Source organism: Mustela nivalis (genome assembly GCF_964662115.1).
Source record: "Mustela nivalis genome assembly, chromosome: 4".
Classification (NCBI taxonomy): Eukaryota; Metazoa; Chordata; class Mammalia; order Carnivora; family Mustelidae; genus Mustela; species Mustela nivalis.
The window spans coordinates 103,301,656-103,314,579 of NC_139023.1; the positions used below are offsets into that span (position 1 = coordinate 103,301,656).

A 12,924-nucleotide genomic window follows, 5' to 3' on the forward strand; every position below is an offset into this window, starting at 1 on the left:
TTCAATAAATATTTGAATTCATAATTTAAAGGCCTTAGATATCAGAGGGAATTGTAATAAGAGCACATGTGATCATATGTAGAAGTTATTTGTAAGTTTTCAACCATTATAGGACTATTGGATTATTTTAAGATGAACAACTTTTCAATATTTGGGTCCAAATATTTAAGTATACTTACATTAGATATTTGATTAGCTTACTTAATAAGCATGTGGAGTCTTCCAATGTGCCAGGTCTTGGGAACACAAACATGAAGGAGCTGCTGTCCTTATACTTAGAAAGCTCATAGACTATGTTTCGATATTCTGTTTTTAAAACACTGTTTTTGTTCAATGAATCATGGAACACTACATTAAAAGCTAATGATGTACTGAATGGTGACTAATATAACATTAAAAAAATAAAATATATAACATTGTTTTTTGTTATTTTCAAATAAGTGAACCATGATTAAAGAAAATAGGTCACTTTTTATAAATGTTTATAATATTAAAAGTAACTTAAACTAAAATTTATTTTTAAAAGCTTGCTCCAGGAATTTCAAGATCTTTCATATATTAATGCATATAAAACAACAACAGTATTAAATAAGTTTTATATTTATTACCATTTTAAAGATGAATGAGATATAGTAGTAGTATAAAAGTTGTCCAATTGTCCAGTTTTCAAACAAGACAGATTATGGGGCCATATTTTACTCATTATACCAGATAAACAGAAAGTAAATTGATTGCTGTTGAAATTAAACACCTTTATACATTGTATTTTTTAAAAAGATCAATAGATTTTAATGTAACAAAATGTTTATTGATAGTGTTTTAGATTCCACACCACAATTGATATTTTTTAAAAGTGCCAAGTGTCAAGAGATTTGATACAGCATCAAAAATACATAACTGAATTCTCAAGATGCTCTGTGATGTGACACTTTTGATTTGATGGTTACATTTTATGAAATAAAAATACTAATTCATATACTTCTTCTCTACTCCTTACTACATTCTTTTCCTTGAGGTATGTCTTTTTTTTTTTTTTTATTCTCTTACTGACATCCAGGATTTTTAGCACAGCAACTTCCTCAGCAAGAAAAACAGTCTTGCACACACACACACACACACACACACACACACAAAAGCAATAGTTAGAGTGGTTAAGAATTTGGACTTAAACTTTCAACTAGTCAGGCTCCTTAGCTGTTCTCTTCTTGGCTTGTTTTGTGATCATCATTTTATTTACATTCATCATTTTATTTACATTCACTAAGGTTCAGTTTCTCCATTTGTAAAATGAAGATAATGATACTGCTTTCAATATGATTGTTGCAAATATCATGTGAAACAATGTATGAGAACTTAATAAAAGTCAGACATTATAATCAATATCTTTTGTTTTACAAACAATACTCCGAATGCCAATCGGTAAACACTTTAGTAACAAAGTACTCCTGCTATCTGGAGTCCAGGTATCCTGAGGACAAAGATTATTTTCTAAATTTTTACCAGCTATTGCTTTTACTAATAATTTTCTGAGCTTATATATTAGTATACTCTTAATTTATCAAATTTTGTTTGGTTATGAAGTATATATGACTGCCTTTTTAGAAATCTCCTGTCATTCTTCTGCCATCTTTCCTGTATCATTAGTATGCTTTGTGCCATTTGTATTCTATATATTTATAAGAAATGATTTTCCTAATTTATTAGGGTAAAATTATCCACCAATCGACTTTTCCCCCCAAATCATTTGTATTCTGAAAGAACAAAAATTATAATAATATTATTCCTGTAATATATACTTAATGCAAGAAAAATGTTATTGAAGGACAACTTTGAAACTAAGATATACAAATATAAAAGAATTTTAAGATAATTGGGGGTAAAAGTTAATCAGGTGATATACTTTTGATTTGCCGAGATATGATAATAAATTATGTATGGAAAAGATGAGGCAGAATTTAAAAATTAACTCATGGAATATATCATCTGTCATGTAGCTTAATAGAATCACTAAGAATGATTATATTTGTCCAACAGACATATGTTTTTTTTGCCCTCACATCTCATTTAAGTCATTTAAGATTCCTATCTTCTACACAAAATCATGTCAAAAAACATGTAGAACTGTGATAATATTGATTTAAGAATTTTGTTTTTCTTGCCACTTTTATAATATTGCTTAGAGTTTGTAGTATGGTTATTTCCTTTCTATGCAACAATATTTGTAATACATTTTCCAAGTGGCAAATTTTTTGTCTCACTATGGATTAGAGTTTTCTGTAAATCAATGCACTATTTTTTATACCCTCCCCTCCAAAATTTTTTCTTTAAGGAAATACAAGAGATCTCATCTCAGGATATTTAATTTAAAATATATTCTGTCCTTGATGACTTTCAGAATTATTTTAAAGTTCAGTATAGAGCTGATTCTAGGAAAATGTTCTACATTGCCGTTTTTGGTACTCTCCAGCTCTACATTTTTTTATTTCAAACATACATTTTTCCCTACTTCATGCTGTCCCTTAGATGTTCAAGTGCTTCTTCTCCTAGAGCAGTGTTTCAAATCAGCACTAGTGTCCTTAGTTTCTACAATACTCACTTATGAGTTTGATTCTACATTAGTAACAAAAACACTCTCTTTCTAAGAGCATCTTCATTTTAACACAGGAAGGCAGAAAATGTTGATGCCAAACAAATCTGTATTTTCCTTGCCTTTCTAATGATCAGAATACTGATTTCCTGCTAGGTCATTGACACTCAGCTAGAAGGCCCATCGTTTCTCAGAATTAGGCAGAACCATGTGACTAAATTATAGACAGATATAGGTAGAAGTGTTATAAGGACTTTCAGGAAACCTTCTCCAAGGTGAAGAAACATACCCTTTTTTCTCTCCCTCTCCATCTCATGGCTTAAAATGTGGATATGTTGACATGGATATGATGACTGGAAAACAACTATTGGGAAAACTATTTTTTCTAGAATATTCCATAGGACATATTATCAAAACACTTGATCACTGTGCCACTATAACAACATTATCTGTGTATATAATATATGTAATATATATTATATATATACATAAAATATATATGTACACCCATATGTACACCATATACATGCATCACATTAGGTCACTAAGTGTGCTTATTTTTACAGATTTTTTTTTAATTTTTAATTTTTTATAAACATATATTTTTATCCCCAGGGATACAGGTCTGTGAATCACCAGGTTTACACACTTCACAGCACTCACCCAAGCACATACCCTCCCCAATGTCCATAATCCCACCCCCTTCTCCCAAACTCCCTCCCCCCAGCAACCCTCAGTTTGTTTTGTGAGATTAAGAGTTACTTATGGTTGTCTCCCTCCCAATCCCATCTTGCTTCATTGATTCTTCTGCTACCCACTTAAGCCCCCATGTTGCATCACCACTTCCTCATATCAGAGAGATCATATGATAGTTGTCTTTCTCTGCTTGACTTATTTCACTAAGCATGATACGCTCTAGTTCCATCCATATTGTCGCAAATGGCAAGATTTCATTTCTGTTGATGGCTGCATAGTATTCCATTGTGTATATATACCACATCTTCTTGATCCATTCATCTGTTGATGGACATCTAGGTTCTTTCCATAGTTTGGCTATTGTGGACATTGCTGCTATAAACATTCGGGTGCATGTGCCCCTTTGGATCACTACATTTGTATCTTTAGGGTAAATACCCAATAGTGCAATTGCTGGGTCATAGGGCAGTTCTATTTTCAACATTTTGAGGAACCTCCATGCTTTTTTCCAGAGTGGCTGCACCAGCTTGCATTCCCACCAACAGTGTAGGAGGGTTCCCCTTTCTCCGCATCCTCGCCAGCATCTGTCATTTCCTGACTTGTTGATTTTAGCCATTCTGACTGGTGTGAGGTGATATCTCATTGTGGTTTTGATTTGTATTTCCCTGATGCCGAGTGATATGGAGCACTTTTTCATGTGTCTGTTGGCCATCTGGATGTCTTCTTTGCAGAAATGTCTGTTCATGTCCTCTGCCCATTTCTTGATTGGATTATTTGTTCTTTGGGTGTTGAGTTTGCTAAGTTCTTTATAGATTTTGGACAGATTTTTTAAATTTAATAGTAGATTTATGTATTTATTTTTATTTTATTAATCTATTCATTAGAGAAAGAGAGATAGCAAGCACAAGCAGGGGAAGGAGCAGGCAGAGGGAGAAGCAGACTTCCTGCTGAACAAGGACCCTGATGCAGGACTCAATCCCAGGGCCCTGGGATCATGATCTGAGCTGAAGGCAGACGCTTAACCAACAGAGCCCACCCAGGCATCCCAATAGTAAATATATTTAGTAAAGTCCTCATTTGGTAATAATTTTAAGGTATTAGTTAGTTAAGCATTGCAAAAGTAATCAAGATCCCATTCTGGTAACATTTATGAATTTGTGACCGCTTGCCCTAGGTTGACAAAGGCAGATTCTGTAGAACTGTTCTATTCTTGGACTTCTAACACAAGCCCCTATCTCCACTTCAAAGTTGCTTTGCAACCCATCTTTTTTTCTTTTGCACTTCTTATTTTTTTAAAGATTTATTTATTTGAAAGAGAGATGAGGGAGGAGAAGAAGGATAGAGTCTTCAAGCAGACTCCCCCACTGAGCCTGGAGCTGGATTTGGGGCTTGATGCAGGGCTCTGTTTCATGACTCTGAGATCATGACCAGAGCTGAAACTCAGAGTCAGCTGCTCAACAACTGAACAACCAAGGCACTCTGTGCCTGCACACTTTAATTTAAATTTTCTAGGTATGTCTTCATCTTATCCAGAACTTTGTTCCACTTATTATCTCATCTTCTTTCTTAAACTTTTCTTCTTTTTTTCCTGGGATTTCTTCCTTCCTTCCTTGTCTCCCACTGTCCATTCTAAACCCATTCTGTCTTGATCTATGCTTCAAGAGACAGACTCCCAAGAACTATACTTTGAAGACAGAGTGCTGATGAGGTTTATATTTTATTCTGCTGATGGAAGGCAGGAAGAGGAGATAGGAAGCTGAGGGGGAAGAAGTTTGCATTTTCTTCTACCTCCCTTCTTTCTGCAGGTCATGTTGTTTGCTGTTACTGATACCTGGATAGCCCCAGTGCCCACTGGGTTCTTCTATTTCCTTCCCTTCCTCTTCAGATCTAAGGCTGGGAAGAAGGTCAACATTCTTTGTTCGTTTCTTTACCCTACCCAAGCCTCTGTAACTGTTCTTTTATTTTACATTTTTGATAGAATGCTAGTGTTCATCTTGCCCTCAGTGACTACCCATTTACACGTGCACACACACACACACACACACACACACTACTTTCAATCATTTCCTTGAATGATGATTTTCTATCTCTGTCTTTGTGTCTGTCTGCATATCTAACAATATCTATCATCTCTCATCTATCTAATCTCTTTTATCTCAGTCTCTTTCACCAGCCAGCTTCACACCACGTTTAGAAATAAAATGAACATGGGGCACCTGGGTAGCTCAGAGAGTTAAGCCTCTGCCTCCGGCTCAGGTCATGATCTCAGGGTCCTGAGATCAAGTCCCATGTCAGGCTCTCTGCTCAGCAGGGAGCATGCTTTCCCCTCTCTCTGCCTGCCTCTCTGCCTACTTGTGATCTCTCTCTCTGTCAAATAAATAAAATCTTTAAAAAAAAAAAAAAAGAGAGAGAGAAGTAAAATGAACATAATGTGACTTACACACTTACAGAGAAACAATTATTTCCCTGAAGTTCCCCTGTGACTTCTGCATTCTCAGTCCAGTGACATAAAGGTTTCCTTCTTCCTTAACATCTCTCAGGCAATTAACCTTGATGACCACTTGCTTATGAACACTTTTCATTTTGCTATGTTCAGCTGGTTCTCCTATATTTCCCTTTCATTGTTCTCTTTCTTGGGTTCTTCTCTGTCTTTCTTCTGTCTCTTCAGTAGTGGCACTTTTCAAAAATACATCCTTCCAGGCACTCACATAGCCTTAGTGATCACATACGTATCTCCAAACTTGTGCCTTTTGTTGAATTCTATACCTCAGTTGTTTGTACCACATTTGATTACATAACACTTCCATAGTCACTGCTTTTCAAAGTGTTAGAATTATCTTGATTTTTTTTTTCCTTTTTCCCTTTACATAAACTCAATTGAAGTACTTCACTTTTGTCTTAGTTGCATCTCTTAAAGCAATCTTCCTTTTCTTTCTGTTTGCCCTAGTGAAGGCAGTATTTCTTCCAAGTTGTATTACTGTAGGGATTTCCTCCCAGATTTTTCTAGCCTCACTTTCTTTTGCATAGCATATCTCACCACAATGCTAGGGCTCCACTGCTCAGAATTCCTTCCTGGCTCTCGGTGGCATAAATCTAGATTTCTAAAGCGATTTCTCAGTTTGATTTGGCCGCAAACAATTTTAGTCTTCTTTAATTCCCTAAATCACTTCACTGTTTTTAGTCAACCTGTCCCTCAGCCTTGTAAAATCTCCAACTCTAACTTAATTTTTCAAAAGCATCTCCATGTTTGAGACTTACCACGAATGACATGCCTTTCATGATCTACTTTCTTATCTCCATATGGAAGTAGTTTTTCCTTCCCAGTACTCCAAATAACAAAAGTAGCAATATTTTTGACATTGCTGGCTGCCTTCCTTTAGAGATATGCATAACATAAATTTTATTTCATAATTATCTTATATGCAATAAAGGGCAAGGATTATGTTATCATTGTATCTCTCAAAATGCCTAGAAAAGCTCCTGAAAGAAGGGCCCTTATTTAATTAAATAATGTTTTTATGGATTCAACTCACTAAGACTAACTGAAATGCTCCCATGACGATCTCCAGATTCCCAAAGTTCTCAACATTAAATCAATTAGCACAATCTTTTGGTGTTGTTCTCTTCTGTTATAACCTAAAACAGGGCTGGTAGTTGCTCAGTGTAATTGAATGTGCCAAAAGTTCAGTTGTTCTGATTCTCCACAGACTACCTAAACAGATGCTCAATTGGCAGGAACCCAGAAAGGCTAGTTTTACCTATTAAGTACCATCAAAACAACTAAATCTTACAGATGCTGACACAACTATTAATATTTTTATTGTGCTAATTTGCTGATAGTCACAGGCATTTGCAAATAACTGTATTTCTTAAGGAAATGTATTTGGATGAATGAAGTTATTTTTGACCTTGAATTTTGAGAACTACAACACTGTATCATTCCGTCTTAAATTGCGCTCCTTTGCTTTGATGTATCACTTTTACTTTGAAATTTTTGATTAAGTACTTCATTTGGGAGGGGGCACTATACTTTGAACTCCTTCAGTTCAGTCTTGATTCTAAAAATACTAAATTGGAAACTGCCATAAAGGACATTTGCATCATTCCAAAGTTAAAATAGCTCAGTCGGTCAGCAAGTAAGTACCAAGTACCAGAGGCAGGTAATACAGGAATCCAAAATGAATTCTATTCTCAGAGGTGACAGAGCACTGATTCTCCAGCATGCTTGGAGGAGGCCCTGAGGTTAGATCAACCTGGATGGGATTTCCTGCTTTGCTGCTTGAAATTTCCACAGTGAAAATGGAAGACGGGAGAGGAGAGAGAGAGAAAAGGAATGAAACCACCACCCCTGAAAAATGATCCACGCAAAAATTGCGTGGTTTAAAATTCCAGATACAGAGTTTTTAGGAGAAATAAGTGAAACTGGATCAGCTTTAGATATTCATTTCAATTTGGGGGTTTATTTTAACTATGATGAGCACGTTCCCATGTACATTAAAAAAAAAAAAAAAAGAATGAAAGCAACAATTTGACTCACAAAGACAGAAATGACCGTTGGTTTCTAAAGCACAAGAAGTTTAAGATTAAAGATATTTATCAGGATATCTAAATTCTAAAATGTGCTTAGTCTGATTATACCAACTCCATTTATCATGCAAAATCAATAATACTGATGATTCTGGGACCCTTTAGAACAGTTATATATGAGTTTGTAGATTCTTATATTTCGACTCAGACCTTTTGTCTTTTACTTGATTTGTGAAAATAAGGCTCTTTTTTAGTATCATTAGGCCCCCAATTTTTTAACTATACTTTGAATGGGATTGTTTATAGTTCTTTACTTCAGCAACATAACAATAAGTCCACAGAATCACAATTTATAGGGAAATATCAGAAGTGTCTATATAAGTGTTAAATTCCCAGTAGTTCAAATATCTACTGTATCATGTTCAAGTTCACCTGAGGAACACATTAAAACAATTCATGATATTGACTAACTACCCAATGACAATTATGTATGCTTAAAAAATATTACAATTAAACAAAGAAAGAATGATATCATAGGAAATCATGTTCTCCAATGTCTACACTATTTTTTAAGACATAGTATAGAGTGGAGGATAAAAACCAATACCCATCCCTACCCCCTAAAAAAGAAGAACATCAGGCTCTCCTATAGTGGATTAAAAAAACACACTGACTGTAAATCTGTGAAGGCTTAAAATTCTCAGAAGATTTAATTATGATTCATATTAGGTCAAAAGCATTAAATAGAATTTTAAAGAGAGTATTAGAGGGGTAGTAACTGACAATACTCTGTATAACCTGAAACAAATGAGTTTTATCTTTTTCCACCATTAAATATATCCCTAGAGTTAGGAAAAAAATATAATTTTCTTGCTTGCATTCTCCTCTCTGGATAAACAATGAATACTCAAATCATCTACTGTCTTCATGAAGGATTTTATCTAGCAAATACTTATGAACTCTTGACATGCATTTCAGGGACCAACATTTTCACAAACCTTCTCTGATGGGTCCTAGTGCTTAGCTTTCTCGATTCTAATATTCTCAAATACCTATTTTTTTTTTTAATAGTGTGGCACTGGACATGTTTAAGTTACTTCAAATGCTTTTTGAGAATCATGTGGAACACACTTAGGGAGGGAGAAATTTCAAAAACTGAAGAGTTTGCAGGAGGGTGTGGGAAGGGCAGTGAGAGAAGCAGAAAGAAGCTACTGGCCCTTGACAATCAACCACAATCATGAAAATCTTCCTTGTTTGGCTGAAAAGACGAAATTAAAGCACCGACTAACCGTTCTGGCCAGCACTGGCCTATGTTTTCAACAGAATTGCCTGTTCCACCGCAAGTCAACCCCTCCAGTGACCCGTATTGGTCATCGGGGCGGCTGAACAAAGTGGTTCTGCTGGGCCACGAGGGTCTGTTTGCTAGGACATACGTAGTCACAGCAAGATATGCACAGGAATATTAATTATGGAGACAAACCAGAAGCAAGGGAAGGCCTGCTGTAAACCCCCGCAGAAAGAAGCAGTCTCGTTTCCCGCAGAGCTCTCCAGCACACACAGCCGCGCTGCTGCTCACTGAGCACAGGCGGAGTTGTTGCCCTGCTGCTTTATGTTAATTAGAGAATAAATAAGTGGCCAACTGTAGTCTGTGGGCATATGTTGGTCAACTGTCTCTGTCTAATTAGGTTGTAAGCCCACTGGGCAGGGGCCTCATTTAAATCTATGTTCCGGAAAGCACTTAGTGCCTTTGTTGAGGCCTAGTGAACGTGAGAGACTAGGGCAAGTGGCTGAGGTTTAATAAGCAAGAAAAAACTTAAAAATGGGTTTTTCTGTGTGTGTGTGTGTATGTGTGTATTTGGTGTCTTACAGAATGCTAAACATCTGCGCAAGAAGGGAATTTGACTTTTGAGACACAGAATGCCCGCATGTTGCCGCAGGTAGCAATATAAACATATACGTAATTTACATGAAATTGTGTGTCATTTTATAGATTCATAATTTAATAAAATAAATTCTAAATAACTTTTTACATATGATTTAGAGATTACATAAAGCATTTGCAAATGTAATGAACATAAGCTTCAAATGAAATTGATTCTAGTTTAACTTGAGTGTGCGGAATATTCACACCACGTGTTGCCTGTGCGTGTGAGTGTGTCTTACACCTATCATCGCAGCATGTGCATGTGTGTTTACATAGTGCAATCGAGCAGCGGATGGGTGTGTTTAGTTGCACACATAGTTAACTATTCAGACATCCATCAAAATATCTAAACAGGAGGTATTCTCTATTTTATATTTTTGTTTGTGTAGTTCAGGGAAGTCTGATCTCTTCCTGGATCCTCTGATGCCTGTCACTCCGTCCTGGTCTGTGGATGTTAGTTTAGAATGCTAGGGGTTATCTGCCAACAACAAAGGGCAAGAAAGTAGAAATTAAAATATACACATTTTTTATGTACGCGTGTATATGATTTTTTGTGTTTAAAGACCACTTCTTTTCTGTATAGAGTCAATCATTCATCCCTTTGAACTCCTTTGGCATTAAATTATAAGCTGTCTTCCATTTACATGCGTGGACATGTACATGCATTTGTCTGTGATTCTTCTTTTTCCTCCAGAGGCTATAAGATATCCAAGGATAAAGACCAAATCTTATCTTATTTTACGTTTCCAGTGCTTCTCCCTAGTGCTAGGCCAAGTAATTTCCAACAAATACTGTGTATTTTTAAAATTTCTACATCAAGACAAATTTGATAATTACATGAATATTTAAACTGCTTTATGCTTTAATTCTTTAAAACTACTAGTACATACATCACACAGAAGGACTAAGAGAGTGGCTCTGGCCAAAAGTATCTGGTTTAAAGAATTTACTCGTGTTCATTTATCATAGAATATAGATCACTGATGCCCTTCAAATACGAAGACTGTTAGGAAAATATTGTCTAAAACATCTACTTTTTATGTTCTCCCCCCTAGACGTACAGAAACTTGACATTTTAAAATGTGATAGAAAATACATGTTGGTCTTAAGGCCAAATTCACATTTTCTTCCATGATCTCTCACGCCGCCCAATGGAGGCTTTCTGAAGATGAAAGGCAGGCATTTGTGGATACGGGAGAGTTTTAACAAAGAGAGTCTGTGGTTTGGCTGTGGTTTTCTTTTATATTTGTAGAGAATGGGGTAGGGACTTAATAATTATTCGATCGATTTATTCACATAGGACTTCCTTTCGCACCATATTGTTTGAAATAGGTGTCTTCACATAACAGTTAACCGGATCAAACTCCACACATTGCTTGCTCTTCCTTCCACTGAAGCTTTTTCTGTTGTTCCGATACTGTACTCTGCCGCTTCCTTCTTCCTTCTCACAGTAAAAACCCATTGGCTTTCAACTATTAGACTCCCAGGAATAACTCTAGGAAAAGAGATCAAATCCCCCCCCTAAATAATCCTCACAAACTCCAAAGTAAACCAAGAACTCAATTGTGAGAAACAAACCCTTGTCTCTTTTCTGAATCCTTGTTTTGCCTCATTCTGTTTCCCAGCTCTCTAACTTGCATTCTCTGCGCACTGTTTCTTTAAATGGAGGCTTATTATACTACGTTTACGTTTTTAAAAAATCTGGGACCATGTTTTGGTGACTTTCTCAATAAAATAGTCACTTTCTACCACTAGACACTAACATTGCCCTTGTTGATTTGATCTGTTTTCAGGAGTCAGAGGACAGCTTGGTAACTGGAGTAGAGATGCTCGCTGATAGCGCACCTGCCGTCGATTACAATCCTACTGGGATTTGCGAGCAAGCCTTGTCCGGACACCTTAGCATTCTTTTCTCTTCACATGGAGATACAGATACATGTTCACTACTCTCTTTCAGAACCTGCAGCCCTTAATTTTTTCTTTCTCCCCAGTTAGCAAACTGTTACCAATTTTTGTTTTAACATCTCCTTGAATGACACATTTGCTTCGTGAATGTTCCTTTTTTCTTAAATCAACGAAAATATCTAGAGTTGGTCTAGGGCCTGGGGCTGGATGGTGCCTACCTGTCCTTTCCTCTGGCATCTGTGTCCTAAAAGGTCTTCTAAGAAATCCCTTGTTCACACTATCTTTTCACATACGTAATTCTCCTTCACCTGTGATTTTTTTTAATGTTCACTTCAAAAAAATCTTTGTAAAGTTCAGTTTAAAAGCCACAATATCCATAAATCATCTAATCTTTACCTTTTCCTCTCTTTGAACACCTTATCTAGCTATCAATCAATGTTTTGCTTATACGCTACCTCCCCAATTAAATAGAATTTTTTAGATATTGATAATTAAAATTATTATTGCACCTTTAATCTAGATGTGATTCTATACCAAGCACTTAAATAAGCACTTTATATTTATTATCTCATTTGCTTTTTATGACATCCATTTGTAGTAAGCTTTAGGCTCATTTTTAATACAGAAAGTGAGCCTTAGAGAGAACGAATTCCTTGACCAATGTCATCTAGCTAGTAAACAATAAAAGCAGATAAATGTTTCCCTTTCCTGCTTACCATTTTGTGAAGTACATTTTGTTGCTATCGTTTGCCGTCCCCTCCATGAGACTGTAAATACATGGGGGCAGAGATCTGAACTTGTTTTGTTCACTGTTGTGTCTAGAACAGTACGTAGCCTCTCTGGTCTCTCATGTGCTCAGTCTCTTTTCTCTCTGTGTATCTCTATCTGTATCTCTAAAGAGGGTATTTCTGTGTGTCTGTATAAAATATCTGTTTTATATAAAGAAGAAATTATCCAAACCACATTTTATTATTTCTTAGCAATCTTAATTCCAAGTGTTGTTTACAGTATAGTTTTTAAAATCTTTTAAGAATTAGAAAATTTAGATGATATAACATCATCCATTGCAAAGTATCTAAATCAGTTTTTCATTGTTGATAGTAAGTGAACAGAGCATAGATGTTCTGGACTCCAAAATATAAATAAAATCTTGAAAGCAACAAGAATCCAAATACTAGGAACATAAAAGGGCTAACATTTTTTGTTTACTGGTACTAATGCCCAAAGCCTCTAGAGCAGATTCAAGAAACTTCCTATGAATCTTTTTTAAAAATAACAAACTGTG

General features: G+C 35.7%; 1 long non-coding RNA gene across 1 annotated transcript in view; it reads right to left on the minus strand.

The window, feature by feature from the left end:
- Positions 1-221: 221 nt before the first annotated feature.
- Positions 222-12,924, minus strand: part of LOC309863778 — a 52,125-nt gene continuing 39,422 nt past the window's right edge. The window contains exon 3 of the long non-coding RNA XR_014311255.1: positions 222-306. This is a non-coding gene — a long non-coding RNA (uncharacterized lncRNA). The remainder of the gene's footprint in view (positions 307-12,924) is intronic.